Consider the following 16311-nt stretch of genomic DNA (forward strand, 5'->3'; position numbering starts at 1 on the left):
ACAGACATATCCAAGACTGGGTAATTTACAAAGGAAAGAGGTTTAATTGACCTACAGTTCCACATGGCTGGGAGGCCTCACAATCATGGTGGAAGGTAAATGAGGAGCAAAGGGACGTCTTACATGGCAGGAGGCAAGAGAGAGCATGTGCAGGGGAACTCCCCTTTATAAAACCATCAGATCTTGTGAGACTTATTCACTATCATGAGAATAGCACAGGGAAAAACCCACCCCCAAGATTCAATTACTTCCCACCTGGTTCCTCCCATGACACATGGGGATTATTACCATCAAGGTGAGATTTGGGTGGGGACACAAAGCCAAAACACATCGGTGCTGCACAAGGGAAGCACATTTGCAGAGCAGCATGGGCCTTGGGTTGCTGGTTTGTGACCCTGATTTCTACAGTCTTTCACTGATGGCTGACCATGTGCCAGGTTAGGCACTGTGAACAGGTTGCAAGGGTGAACCCACAAGCAATCCCATAGAGCTTTCAGTCTAGATGAAGAAGTTTATTTATTTAGCCAACAGTTATGTAGCACTTACTATGTACCAAGCACAGTTCTACGAACTTCGATACTATCAATTTAAATCCTTGTAACAATCCTTACATTTCCATTTTGCAGATGAAAAGACAGAGGCCCAGAGAAGGTGAGTCATTGGCCCAAGGTCACATAGCTAGTAAGTGGTAGAGCTAGGATCCACATTCAGGCAACCCAGCCCCAGATTGTGTGCTTTTAATCACAACATTCTGTTACATCTCACAAGACCTGTAAATGGGTAAATCAAAGTGGACTGTGTCAAGGACCTCAGTGATGAAATGATCACGTGATTGCCTGGAAGGATTTATGCTCTTGTACAAATGCTCTTACTAGGAGCTGTTTCCTGTTCAGCAGGAGGCCTTGGCTTGCTTGATGTTAGGTTCCGTTCATATTTGATGTTTATTAATGAAGTAAAAATGAATCTTCTGTTTATGTTCACTTGTGCTTTGGCAAACTGATTTATTATTTCACTTAAGTGGGGTTCACTTTAGAAAATAAGCTGAATTTGTCTTAAAGCCTTAACAAAATAAATGATCACATTTCACACTTTGACCATTTCTTTGCTTTGCTCACTTAATTAGCTTTAGACATGATGCTAAATCATCTCAGTTTATCTGTGTCAGTCTCAGGGCAGATCCAGGTTTTGTGGAACCTGAAGATTATTTGAGAAGCCTTCTTGAAATACCAGAATACAATAGTAAATGTAAAAAGTTAGGCATGGGGTTGTTGAGGCAGGGACCTGTCCCCATGAGAAGCCCTGTGGCTTAAGCTCTCCTGCCTTCATGGTAAATTGGCTTCTGGTCTCTCGTCTTTGATTCTTATGAGCATTTCATAAAAATATCACAGCACCCTTACTTTGCTTTTAAGTTCAATTACTATCAGCTCGCCATATCCATGGGTTCTGCATCTATAGATTCAATCAACCAGGGATAGAAAAATATTAAAAAGAAACAAACAAAAAAACCAATGGCTCATTGGAGTAGAGAGCATTTATGCAGTATTTACATTGTATTAGGTGTTAGAGGTGACCTAGAGGTGATTTAAGTATACAAGAGGAAATGCATAAATTATATGCAATTACTATGCCATTACGTATCAGGGAACTGAGCATCAGTATATTTTGGTATCCTCAGGAGTCCTGAAACCAATCCCCCATGGATACAGGGGAAGGAGCATACCTGAATCTACATTATAGTCTGCTTTTAACAAAATTCTAAACAAAAGTTAGGATCTAGGAAGCAAATACTGTAGGGGGAAATTATGCATTACTCTTCCAGTTATTTGCAGAAAAGTAGATTTACAGATCCAGCCAGTGCATGCCTGTGTTTGCCTATAAACCACATGGTAAAGTATGATAGGTGGATGAGAGGGCAGAGAAATTTAAAATATTATGACCCCTGGCCAAGACGAGGCCAGTGAAAAGTAAACACGGTATCAGAAATCACAATTTACGTCACTGAACACATCACTGGATTCGTGAAGTTTTCCATTGCATTTAATTCAAAAACGGTCCATTTCATGGTAAGGAACACAAGGCTTGCAAATGTAACACAGACCTAATATGGCACGAGAGGGAGAAGGTCCAATCCAGTGATACCTACAGAATAAATGAATGAGTGAGTGACTGAATATGCATGTTTAGGAAGGTGCTAATGGTGGTCATAGGCTTTCCTCATCAACCCCAACTGATAATTGCATTTGTAAATTTATAAACCATTAGCCAGTAATGGGAGACAGTTAGATAAATCCCCGGAGTCTCTCATGATAACAAATGTCTTTATATCTATCAATTTTGTAATTGTGTGGTAAAATCAGATTCAAAATCACCATGGTAGCATACACTCGTAGGAGGAATTCTTTGAGGAACCTGGAGAAAATGCTCCCAGAAGAGCTTCTTCCTTAGGGCCCAACACGTGTTTGCACTCATTCCCGTCTGCGTTCTGTGGCTGTGATAAACACACTTTCCCCCAAACTCAGGACGCCACTTTCCACTACCAAATATATCATATTTGGTCATTAAAGAGCAGGATTCCATATTAATGTTGGCCTTCTTTAGCAAAGTGTTTTCAGCCAAATATATTAAACTAGTCAACTGCCCTTTTCCCCTGTCAGTAAAACAGTCAGTATCCTGAAATCACAGCTCATTTGTACCACACTGGCGTGACTCTTCAGACTCCATTTGTCTCTAGCTCTTAGAGGCTGGTGTTAGAGTGGATGATGGACATTTTGTTTTGAATTAGCAAAAGGGAGGAGGAAAGAAAAAAACCCAAGTAATAAGTTTGGGTTAAAATATGTTTCAGGGAACGCAGCTCTGCCTTTTCCTCTAGGAAACATCTATTTTTTTAAAAAAAACTAGATTTAATTTGGCATTAAGCTGAGCCTGGGATTCAGAGAATAGTAGGAAGGAAAATGTCTTAGGGTTTTTTTTTCCCCTAGACTGTTTGTTCTGCTTAAGTCCTATTTGAGTACCGTTGCTCAGAGTGGCATGAGATGTTCACAACTTAATCTTGTTAAGCATCTCAAAGCAGAGTTCAGAAGCAGTTGAGTCTGTGTCCTCTAACTGTACAAATCCTACTAGAGTCAGAACCTTAGGAAGGACATGATAGTTTGTGGTTCAAAGCTAAATAGCACAATCATTGTTTTCTCTTTACTTGTGTACTCACTCGTGCTTATGAGAACAAAAGCCTGGAAAGGAGTTCTAGACAAAAGCTCCTGGCACTGTTATGTTTTCCTCCCTGCTCTATACCCCTTCTCAGCACAGTCTTTCTCTGTCAATGGTCATGCCAGGTGGGAAGGGGTGTTTTCATGGAGGGGCCTCTTAAAACCAGGTGCAATTACCTGGCCGGGTAAACACATTTATCTGGGCAAGGTTACTAACGCTGCACGTGGTGATGTTGGAATGTCTTCTATCCTCTTTACTATGAAGGTTTCCAGAGTGCTGGGAGTCCCATAGAATGTGTGACCTCGTGTCCCCTCCATTCTTAACCAAATCTGGACTATGCCCAGGCTCACTGTGGATTTTTCTTCTAATATCTCATGACAAGGACCCTGAGAGCAGTCTCCTTGAGAGGAGACTCCCAGGGAAGGGAATGGATTCCAGACCTTCTCCCATATGAGCCTAGTTCTACAGCCACTACCAGAAACCCACAGGAAAGACTCTTCGTTTAAGAAAGCTCCCTTCAGATCCTTCTATAAAAAGCTTAGGCCCACCTGAACCAAAGGAGACTAAGGACTTTGTCAAGTGTTTCTAAGGAGGCTCATTCTGCAAAACTCAAGTAAAGAAGAAGAAGAAGAAGAAAATAAAAACCCAAACTTCTCTTTCCACTCCATCTGGAGCTTCAACTGACTCCAAAAATATTGTCCCACAGTGGTTATAAAATCTCCCATTCGAAAACAAGGGCAAAGCCTTCGAGGTGCTTACAACTCAAAGCACTTCTTTTACACGCTTGTAGGAAAATGATCTTGCTCTCCAAGCCCGTGAGCTGACTGAAATTAATGAAACACAGTCAGGAGGCACCTATGTTGGCCACTGGCCATCATTCATTGGAACAGCCCAACTAGGCCATTCATGGATTGCAAAGGGTTTCCTCTTGCTTTCAACATTTCTCATTTCATATAAATAGCAACTTGCATAAAATCACTGACCCATGTGTCACTGACATTTTGGGCAGCTTCAAGAAAATGGGCATCTTTTTCCTGGCTACTCCAAGAGCACGAAGAAGAAAGTATGGAAGTAGGTCCTTGAAGAAAGCTGGTATCTCAATGTACATTAAAAAAAAATTGGGTAAGGGAGTAAAGAATAAAGAAAAGCAGGAGGTGGCTTCCAGACCTCTGATAGCCTCTTCTGCTAATAATCAGAAAATCACCCTGAAGATCAAGGGTTTCTAATAAGGAAAGAGAACGAAGGGAGAGGGAAGAAAAATCAATTGAAAGCAAGGAGAGAACTTAAAAGAAATAACACTTGGGAAAATAAAAGAGAGATGAATAAATATCTCTACCCCTTTTATTTGCATCATGCTAGCAGAGCTAATTAGGGAAATTCAGCCCAGGGGTAAGTATGGCCCCATGAGAAATGACATTTGATGGTGAGGCCTAGAGAGGGGCGGCTGGTCATGCCAGGGGCCATGATCCAACATGACTGGATCCACTCTCTAGCAGCTTCCTTCTGGTCTGGCAAGAAAACCCTAAAATACCGTCAAAGCTTATTCTGGGGAACACGTGGAGTGGGACAATGAGCAGGGGACAATGGACTAAGGAGGGTATTCAGGGCAAAAGAGGTACAGCCTTCCAACCCTATCTGGAGTCTTTACTTCAAACTGTCTCTTTGGTCACTAAGGAGTCTCATCCTGGCCTCCCCTGCTATCCATTCTGATCAGCTCTGATCGGCTGATGAGGAAAACGGGCCCAAAGGAAGGTTGTCCAAATCCCCTGGGCAGGCACCAGGGGAGTCAGACAATGACCATGGGGGGAGTTAGCTAGAAGGGAGCAAAGGCGGGTGGGGCTAGCCCCACAGGATGGTCTGGGGTATAGCCCCCAAAAGGCAGGACAGAGAAGGTACAAAATAGGCACAAAAATACAAGGGGAGAAAAAATAGACACATTAGCTCATCTACATGTTCTCACACATCTTCATTAGAAGTAGCATGTAGTGTTCGTCCTCGTGGACGGGTCCTTCTCCTGTTACCTACCAGGAAAACTTTCCATATATAATTTCTGATGGAATCTGTAAGCCACTGCTCCCCTCCCTCTACAGTCTTCCTTGGCGGCCTCATCCACTGATGCACGGCTACTTCCTGCCTGTAGGTGGTGACTGTGAACATCTCTCTAGTTCTCACCAGACCTGCCGACCTGCATATGCATTGGTTTCTAGACACATGCCTTTGCGTGCCCTACATGCTTCAAATTAGTAAGTCCCATTTGGATCCCCAAACAGTATTCTCGTGGAAAGGCCACCATAACTGGGGCATGCTCGTGCTATTTACTGTTTCCTACCTCTTTGGGGAAAAGGTGACTCTCTTGCTATTAGTCAATCATACGTTTCTTTAAATGTTTCTCCTCAGCCTTAACTTATTTCTACCTGTCTTCGGGAACAGCAAGTGAGGAGAAAGCACCTTTAATACTCAACATTTGAAGACAGTCTTAAAGCAAATAAATTATAGGTTCAGAGGCTGCATCTAATCCTCCTTCCATTCATTCATTCATTCATTTAATAAATATTACAAAATGTCTACTGCACACAAAACCTCCTCCAGTGCTATGAGAGATGTAGAAGGCACACTTTCTGATTTCAGAATTTATAGAGTGTCACAGGGAAATGAAAGCTGTACACAAATGACTATAATAGACCGTAGGAACTGCAAATGCTCTGAGAGTAACGTAATCGCTAAGGGGGTTTAGGAGGGGACAATCAGAGGGAAGCCCATATGCAAGAAACAAAAAAATCAGCATATTAGAGAGAGAAAATGATGGCGGCAACATTATGGGCTGAATGGTATTTCCCCCAAATTCATACGTTGAAATTCTACCTTTCAGGACCTCAGAATGTAACTGTATCTGGAGATAAGTTCTTTAAAGAGTGATTAAGTTAAAATGAGGTCTTTAGGGTGGGCCTGATCCAATATGACTGATGTTCTTACAAGAAGAGGAAATTTGGGCACAGAGAAAGACACCAGACAGGTGTGTGCCTAGAGAGATGACCATGTGGAGACACAGGGAGAAGGTGGTCATCTGCAAGGAGGGCCTCAAGAAATCCACCATGCCAACACCTTGATCTCAAACTTCCAATCTCCAGAATGGCAAAAAAAGAAACCTCTGTTGTTTAAGCCACTCAGTCTGTAGGTTTTCACTATGGTAGCCTGAGAAAACTTGCGTGGGGACGGCAGATAGAATCTTGAAATCACAATTGCCTGAGTGGTGTGCTAAACTCCTGAAAGAACTTTTCCACCTACCGGAGCCAAGCTCAGCAAAATTGTGAATGAGGGAAGTGTCCTTTCGTTTCTCCATCCTCTAAAATGGAAATCCCCTCTTTTACCTCTGTAGGTGGTCCCTGTTCTGGTATAAATTTTCCGCCCAGGTGAGAGAGTTTGGTTGAAAGTGAGGGGTTGTTAGTGCTCCTGAAATCACCAGTGTTTGCACAAAGACAAGCTTATTCACCTTGGAAGGCTGACTTGTGTTGTCTTTATTGATTCAAATCACTAGCATGTTTCATAGGAAGTGAAGACTTCATTATTGATCCAGGACTGTTTTGTGAAAGATATTATGTTGCAGGAAAAATTCAAAAATAAAGCAAAAAAATCAGACCAGAAAACAGGATACAAGACTTGATAAAGCCTTCAAAACTTCATAGATTCTAACTGATTAATTAGCTGGTAAGGAAAGTAGGAAGGCCACAGCAGAGAACCTGGTTTCTCACAGTGCATCTTTAGATGTAAGAATGTAGAATATCAGGCACAGAGGCTATGTAATTCCTAAGAAAGGAACCCAAAGTATTCATTAAACATAAACTTAACTCACAGGTCAGCAATCAGATGTCTGAGGCTTCTGGTTGATGACCAGTCCCTATGGAATTTGATTTGATGATCTTGAAATGTTCCAATGATACCTGGAAAAAAAGGAGGATAGAAACATGATTAAGTTGAATAAATTTTAGTTAATACAGACTATATATTTTCAAATATTTTTCCTTCAAGTGCTGTTGTTAGAATCTAAAGGGAGAAATCAGGGAGGAGTAGAAATAGCTATTGTACATTTGCATTTTAAGGAAAATTAATACAGTTACTACAGAGTCCATCTCAGAATTATTCTGAAGGTATTATTCTGGAGGAGGTATAGTTAAGACAAACCTTCTGGCAGGGACAGTATCTAATTGCCAAGCTTCCTTTTCACTATTCCCAATCTCCTCGGTATTATTATTTTAAAATTTGAGAATGAATAAAGGGAAACTGAAGGAAGAAAATGTTATAAGTGGAAAACTTTTTTGGTCTGTAGTGTCTGTGTATGTCCATGAACTATCTTGTCAGTGAGACAAAGACAGAAAGACTTTCAAGAGAAAACATCACCTGAATGGCAGAGTGACTAACAGTAGAGTTTTGTCTTCAGATAATCTCTTTCCTTTCTATTTTCAGATTGAAGGGCTAAGGGCCAGAGAGTTGCTAAAGCTCTTACTCCCTGTTTTAAGATCTTTCTCTCCCATCAGTTACCTTGCAACTTCAATAGACACCTGGGTGAACCATTTCTCACTTTAGCCCTTTAAGCCATAGCTTTTAATGCAGTGCCCGACACACACATGCTGGCTGCCCTGGCTCAGAAACAGTTGCCAAAGGTCTCTGCAGGGAAAGCTGAGTCTAGACCGGAGGTAGTAAGGAAGGAAAAGGCCCAAGATGAAGGAAGACGGGAAGGGAGCTGGGCTCTGTTAGGCAAATGAGCCTGTCTTCCTCCCGAGTCCCCATCGCAGCCAGTGGCAAACAGCCAGGCACTAGTTATTGCTCCTTTAATTTAACCATCTCCTCAGGCATGGGGAGAAATGAGTTTTACATGAAAACATTTACTATAGGAGAACCAAGGTGTAATAAAAAGAAAGAAGTAATTTCTTCTCTCTTAATCAGATTTCTAGTCCTCTAAGAATAGTGATTTTCTTAGAACTCTAAAGTCACTGAACAGCATAACAAACTGTAACTAGCGTCTTTCTAGATTAAGCAAATAGAAAAACATTATTAGCACATATTTACAGGAGATGGCTAATATCCTATGTTAGAATTTCTACTGCAAGTATTTTCAGAAAGATGGCATTTCCCAAATGGCTACTAAGAGGCTAGTGGTGGGGGAAGAGGGGAGGGTGATATAACTTATTTTAACAGAGAATCATTGCAAAGGTTATATTAGAGATCCTTTATAAAAATAAATCATTGTAAATAGCTGACAAGAAGAACTAGATTTTAATTAATTTAAAATTTTATCTTACGTGGTTGAATTAGGGTCTCTGATTTCAACAGTATCATTTTTGTTTTTTGTTTTTGTTTTTGAGACAGAGTCTCGCTCTTGTTACCCAGGCTGGAGCACAATGGTGCAATCTTGGCTCACCACAACCTCCGCCTCCTGGGTTCAGGCAATTCTCCTGCCTCAGCCTCCTGAGTAGCTGGGATTACAGGCACGCGCCACCATGTCCAGGTAATTTTTTGTATTTTTAGTAGAGACGGGGTTTCACCATGTTGACCAGGATGGTCTCGATCTCTTGACCTCGTGATCCACCCGCCTCGGCCTCCCAAAGTGCTGGGATTACAGGCGTGAGCCACAGCGCCCGGCCTCAACAGTATCATTTTTATGAAACAATTCCTCAGTGACCTTTGCATAATATGCTTTGCTTTTGTTATGGAAATAATAATAACCATTGTTTGTTAAGTATTTTTCAGTGTTAGGCCCTGTGCTAAGCACACTGCACACATTATTTTTTTTTCTTTTAGAAATACCTACATTAGGTATTTCTCCTAATGCTATCCCTCCCCTAGCCCTCCACCCTCCTCGACCCCTCCGACAGGCCCCAGTGTGTGATGTTCCCCTCCCTGTGTCCATGAATTCTCATTGTTCAACTCCCACAAACATGCGGTGTTTGGCTTTCTGTTCTTAAGTTTACTGAGAATGATGGTTTTCAGCTTCATCCATGTCCCTGCAAAGGACATGAACTCATGTTTTATGGCTGCATAGTATTCCGTGGTATATGAGTGTCACATTTTCTTTATCTAGTCAGTCATTGATGGGCATTTAGGTTGGTTTCAAGTCTTTGCTATGGTGAACAGTGCTGCAATAGACATACGTTGCACACGTTATTTCATTTGATGACCTTATAAGATGGATATTCTTATCTTAGAATAAGCACTGAGATGTTCCTTGGCTTAAGTCATTTGCCTGAGTTCACCCAGCTAGTGGTGAGGCCAGTATTCAAAGCAGAGCCTGACCCACCATGCTGGGTGTATTTGGTGCATACAGGAGCACATTTGCTTGTTCATTGAGTGAGTCCTCTGCTCCAGGACAGGACACATGATGATGCACGAGGGCTCTGTTTCCGTGGAGCTTATACTCTGCTGGAGTACAAACAACACGCATTTCTGATAGCAAATAAAAAATCAGCAGGATGTGAAGAGGGCCACTGAGGGTCCCTGGAGGTTGGATGGTGAGGGACGGTCTCTGAAAAGGAGACATCTAGACTAAAAATACATTTCTAGGAAGGAGTCTCCCATGTAAAGATCTGAGGGAAGCATGTTCCAGGCAGAGCCCTTGAGAAGCCTGGTGTGAGGCTTTTGAGATGGCTGCATGCTCTGGGATCATTAAACTCTTCCAAGTTACTTGGTCCATGTGAGATTCAAGCTCATATGTCTGTTCATAGAATACACAATGCTGAAAGATGTGCCCAGCAGAGGGTCTTACAAAAAAAGATCCCCACAGGGCTGCCTTTGCTGGAAAGCATGAGAGTCTGTCCCCGTCCAGAGATGAAAGTGCCAGGGAAGCATATGGTCACCGTTGTTTGCAGTGCCTAGAAGGATGGACGTTCCTCACTCCCTCTTTTGCTTGGTAGACTTCAGGAGAGCTGCGTTCTACAGGCTTGCATGAGCTCCTTTCATACGTTAGAGGGTAAGGCAGACCATTTCTTAATAACAGATGGAAAAATGAAAAGCTACAGGATATAACCCTTAAAATGGGAAAGGAATGGTGAATAGCTATTTCAATCATAGTTGGCAGGAAGTCACATAATTTGTGGGGATGGAAATTAAAATAAAATATTTAAAAATAGATTGATGGGTTTTAGTGAGAATGAGCCAGTAATAATAAGAAATTATTAGTTGTCTCTGCTTTACATTTATAGTTGAATATGGGAGCTAGGAGTATGTTAGAAGGAAAGAAATATATGATATTAGAGAATTTGGGTCATTTAAATAAATACTAACAAGTGAATCAACCTTGAACAAGTAATTTAACCGCTCAATTCATCTGTAACATGTAGCATTTGGAATAGATTTGCGACAGTACTTCAATTCAGATGGTTTATTTCTACCATCTTTCCATGAAAAAAAAATGCACTGTGTATGTGAATGACCTTGTTATAGTTTTGAATAAAACAATTTCAACCAAGTTCTCCCTTTTCAGCATGTGCTCGGAGAAGAGTACTGCTTTTCAAGTCCACCTACCCCTACCCCTTCTCTGTTATTTCTAAGAGATGAACGTATTTTATAGCTCTAAGAGAAATGATAATATATTACATAATAATATCTGTAATTTATTGAATACCTACTATTTGCAAGGTACTTGATAACTGTTCTTTCATTTAGTCTTCACAAGAAAACTGTGAAACTAGTTGTTTTTTTATTATTCCCATTTGGAAGTAAGATTTATTGTCACATAGTTAATAAATGACCAAGTTGGAATTAAAACCCAGATTTGTTTTATTCCAAAGCTCTTTCCATGACTGGATACATGGGGCAGCCATAGCTGCCAACATTGACACTTTCTTTTACCTTTTTGAGTTCTATAAAACAGTTTTCTTTAAATGTTTTGGAGGAGATTGTTGATGAGTTTGTGGAATGTAGCTAGACTGACTTAAGTATCTGCCTAAATGGAATAGCTTATGGCAGTACAGCGCTTTCATTGAGAACAACTAGAAAATCTGGGTAATATTCCACAAAACCAAAATCAGTTTGGAGGTATCCCAGAGCTGCTGTGGTAACCAGGATTTGAGGGGCCAACATGTTGGAGAGAAGGAAGGCCTGGGAAAGTAATCTCACATTCAGTGATTTCCCCCTTAAGGAATCTGGTGTACCTAAGATACAAGCAACAAGAGGAAACAAGAGAGAAACTAAGTAGAACATTTCTGAGAGACAGAGCAGAGTCTTAGCAGTCTTGTGGAGCTGAGTAGAAAAAACTTTAAGTGCAAGACTGAAGGACCATTCTGGGGTGATAGAGCCATGCTACATCTTATTCATGGTGGTTGTTGTTTAACTATATGCACTTGTTAATACTTGCAGAACTGTGCACTGAAAAGAGTAAATTACACTGTGATAAAGGATCTTGGGATACAACCTTAGTTATTACCCTTGGATATTTCAGCCATGAAGAGGGAACAAACCAGAGGTTGAAGGAGTCATGCAAAATGGAAGATGAATTGTAGATCAGCTCAGCCCCGTTTAACTGATAAGAACATCCCCAACTCTATCAAACAACTAGAAGGTAAGACATGTGTAGGAAAGTAACATCACCCTGCACCTAAATGAGTATTTATATGGAAAAAGGAAAATCAAAACTTGACCTCTATTTGGCATCATTCTAAATGTGAAAATTTACACATTTGTGCTTTCAAAAAAAAAAAAATTCTCCATGATTTTGAGATAGGCAAGGATTTTATAAACATGACATAAAAATCATTAAGTATTAAAAGAACTTGTGTTGCATTAAAGCTAAAAGCCATAAAAAGAGTGAAGAGCCAAGCCATAAATTGAGAAAATAATATTAACAATATGTATGACAAAGAACTTGTATCCAGAATATGTAAAGAATCTCCACAAATCAAAAGGAAAAAGACAGATGGTGTAACAGAGAAATAAGTAATGATTTCAACAGGCATTTCACAAAAGAGGATATTTAAAACTGCTAACAACTAAAAAATAATTTCACTAGGTGTGGGTGCATGCCTATAGTTTCAGCTACTTGAGAGGCTGAGGTGGGAGGATCTTTGAGCCAGGGAGGTCAAGGCCACAGTAAGCCATGATCGTGACACCGCACTCCAGCCTGAGTGACAGAGGGAGATCTTGTCTCAAAACAAAATCAAAAAGCCAAAAAGCCCAACAAGTATATGAAAAAGTGCTCAATCTCATTAATCATTTAAAAAATTTAAATTGAATCTGCAACGAACTAAAACTACACACCTAGAATAGCTAAAATTTTAAAGATAGATAATCAAAATATTGGTGAGCAAATGAAACTCTCATGCACTGCTATGGGAATATAAATTGGCAAAATCACTTGAGAAAAAGATTTGGCAGCATGTGCTAAAGCTGAATATTTGTGTACCCTGTGACCCAGAGATCTTACTCATATACAACAAAAATCCATACATATATTCACCAGAAGACATGAACTTGAATGCTCCTAGTGGTACTATTAATAATAGCCACAGAACAGAAATAATCTCAATGTCTATCAACAGTAAAATGGATAAATTGTGGTAGGCAAACAATGAAACACTATACAGCAGTTAGAATGATCTAAGTATTGCCCAGGCAATCAATCTCAGAATCATAATGTAAACAACACAACAAAAATTACTATATGATTTCATTAATATAAAAACTCAAACCCAGAAAAAAATTAACATGACGTTAGAAATCAGAACAATGTTAGAAATCAGAATAATTCATAAGTGAATTAATGGAACTGAAGAATACAATATGGGAACTCCTAGAAGTATGCACAGGTTTAAACACTCGAATTGATCAAGCAGAAGAACGGATATCAGAGGTCGAAGACCAACTTAATGAAATAAAACAAGAAGACAAGATTAGAGAAAAAAGGATAAAAAGGAATGAGCAAAGTCTCCAAGAAATGTGGGACTATGTGAAAAGACCTAATTTACGTTTGATAGGTGTACCTGAATGCAATGGAGAGAATGAATCCAAGCTGGAAAATATTCTTCAGGATATTATTCAGGAAAATTTTCCTAACCTAGCAAAGCAGGACAATATTCAACCCCAGGTAATACAGAGAACACCACAAAGATATTCCTCAAGAAAAGCAACCCCAAGGCACATAATCGTTAGATTCACCAGGGTTGAAACGAAGGAGAAAATACTAAGGGCAGCCAGAGAGAAAGGTCAGGTTACCCACAAAGGGAAGCCTATCAGACTTACAGCAGATCTCTCAGCGGAAACCCTACAAGCCAGAAGAAAGTGGGGGCCGATATTCAACATCCTTAAAGAACAGAACCTTCAACCCAGAATTTCATATCCAGCCAAACTAAGCTTCACAACCAAAGGAAAAATAAAATATTTTATGAACAAGCAAGAACTCAGAGATTTTATTACCACCAGGCCTGCTTTACAAGAGCTTCTGAAAGAAGCATTACACATAGAAAGAAACAACCAGTATTAGCCTTTCTAAAAATATACCAAAAAGTAAAGAGCATCAACATAAAGAATTTACATCAACGAATGGATAAAACAGCCAGTTAACATCAAATGGCAGTAACCCTAAATTTAAATCGACTAAATCCCCCAATCAAAAGATACAGCCAAAACCCAACTGTATGCTACATCCAGACCCATTTCACATGCAAGGATACACAAAGACTCAAAACAAAGGGATGGAGAAAGATTTACCAACTAAATGAAGGGCAAAAATAAATAAATAAATAAATAAATAAAAAGCAGGAGTTGCAATTCTCGCATCTGATAAAATAGATTTTAAAGCAACAAAGATATAGTGGTAAAAGGATCAATGCAACAATAAGAGCTAATGATCCTAACACCCAGATACATAGAGACTTAGACTCCATGAGACAGAAAATTAATAAGGATATCAGGACTCAAACTCAGATCCGGAACAAGTAAATGTAATAAATATTTATAGAGCTCTCCACTTTAAATACACAAAATATACATTCTTGTCAATACCACATCACACCTACTCATAGGTTTAAATGAAATATTGATTGGCCATTATTAATACCTATTTTTTAGAATAAAGCAACATTTCCATTCTCTCTCCCTCTTTTTCTTCCTCTCCTTCTCTCAAAATAAATAAATAAATAAATAAATAAATCAGAACAATGGTTATCATGGAGTAGTGGCTGGGTGGGGGAAGGCGTGACTCTGAAGGGACATTTGGGGACTTCTGTTTTGTGATCTGGATGCTCACTACTCAGCTGCGTTCATTCTATGAAAGTCCATCGCACTTCTCTGTATGTTACACATCGTTAAAAAGATTATTTTTAGAACATGTGAATAGAAAAAGATGAAGCTTTAGCCTGAAAGATGACAACTCAAGGGAATTTATGAGCTCAAAATACATAAAATCATGAAGGTTCAATATCTCTGGTCATATATTGGACCAGTAGGAAAATAAAATAATAAAAAGAAAGACAAACAATGAGAGAAAACAATAAGATAATACAAATCAACGTACTCTGCAGGGGGAGAATTATGGTTGGGAAGGCTGGGATCAATTTGGCCAGTTATTTCTAAATTAAAAGTCAACACTGGATTATTTACCAATGACTTAGTGAACTTTCCATGTATATTTTTTGGCTTACCATATCTTAGAAGGGAAATATTGAATGTTTTTGCAAGTGGCCCATACCAAGGCAATTCAAATACAGGACTACTTATCATCTTAAGAATGCCATGAAACGTTACCATCCCTCCAATGCCTTGCTTAGTATCCACTGTTTCTCCTCCTCACTTTTAACTACCCGTCTTCCCCAAATTATTTCTTGTAACTCTTTTGTGCTACAATCAAGTCCTTGAACAATGTTTCCTTTTTACTTCTTGAAATTGTATGTTTCCATTTCAGATTTTGCCTATGTATCTTGAATAAAATTCATCTATAGTATGCTTGTATTTTAGTGTATAGGTTTATGTCTGGGTGAGAATCTCTTGATTTTTATGAGATACATTTTTTGTGTTATTAAGGAATTATGCATATGGAAATGTATACAGATATTTGTAAAAATGAGTAGGTAAGAGAGACAAGATGTATTAATATGATAATATGTTAGGAATTTAGCTACCAAACAGGTTAAAGTGGGAAATTAAGGAAGTTCTTCTTATACTTAAAGAAAAAGTCAATTATTCAGTGAAAGAATTCTTGTGGCATTCTGTAGCAAACAGATTTACTGGATTGCAGAGAAAGCTTTATCTTTTAGTTGGATTGAACATAGATCTTTCCCATTAAAACAGCATGAAATTATGGAAGAAGACTTGACTGTAAGGTCACATAGAACTCTACGCTTAATAACCTAAGAGAAGCTCTTTAACAAAGATACCTAACAGGTATCAACTACTTCAGTTTTAAAATGAAGATAGTAATAACTACCTTGAAGGGTTTTTTTCTTCTTCCATTGCACTTTGTTAATGCCTCTATGGTAGCATTGCATGAGTATGGGATTCCCAATGGTAAGGGGATGGTCTTATCGATCACTCCATACCCAGCATTTACCATGTTCCCTGACATATATCATATGCTTCATAAAAGTCTGTTGTTGGCCAGGGGCAGCGTCTCATGCCTGTAATCCCAGCACTTCGGGAGGCTTAAGTGGGTGGATCATGAGGTCAGGAGTTCGAGACTAGCCTGACTAACATGGTAAAACCCTGTCTCTACTAAAAATACAAAAATTAGCCTGGCGTGGTGGTGCCTGACTATAATCCCAGCTACTCGGGAGGCTGAGGCAGGAGAATTGCTTGAACTCGGGAGGCGGAGGTTACAGTGAGCTGAGATCACACCACTGTACTCCAGCCTGGGCAGCAGAGCAATTCTCCATCTTAGGGAAAAAAAAAAAGGGAGAAATGCCTGATGTAGGCAATGGGGGTAGGGGGTGATGGAGGCAGCAAACCACCATGGCATGTATGTACCAATGCAACAATCCTGCAGGATGCAGGATGTGCACATGTACCCAGAGCCCAAAGTACGATGAAAAAGAAAAGTCTGTTGTTGAGTGATAATTGAGATAACATAAAAAGTACCTAGTATTTAACCTAGCATGCCACTGACCCTTCATGAATATTATTGGCTAC

General features: G+C 39.7%; 1 protein-coding gene across 13 annotated transcripts in view; it reads right to left on the minus strand.

The window, feature by feature from the left end:
* Positions 1-16311, minus strand: part of CALD1 (caldesmon 1) — a 238228-nt gene that overhangs the window by 126794 nt on the left and 95123 nt on the right. For all 13 annotated transcript variants that reach the window (XR_013524233.1, XR_013524239.1, XR_013524238.1 and 10 more), the window contains exon 2: positions 7055-7142. The gene's annotated coding sequence lies outside the window, so the exon portion shown is untranslated. The remainder of the gene's footprint in view (positions 1-7054; positions 7143-16311) is intronic.

This window comes from Callithrix jacchus, chromosome 11 (assembly GCF_049354715.1).
Source record: "Callithrix jacchus isolate 240 chromosome 11, calJac240_pri, whole genome shotgun sequence".
In the NCBI taxonomy this organism is placed as follows: Eukaryota; Metazoa; Chordata; class Mammalia; order Primates; family Cebidae; genus Callithrix; species Callithrix jacchus.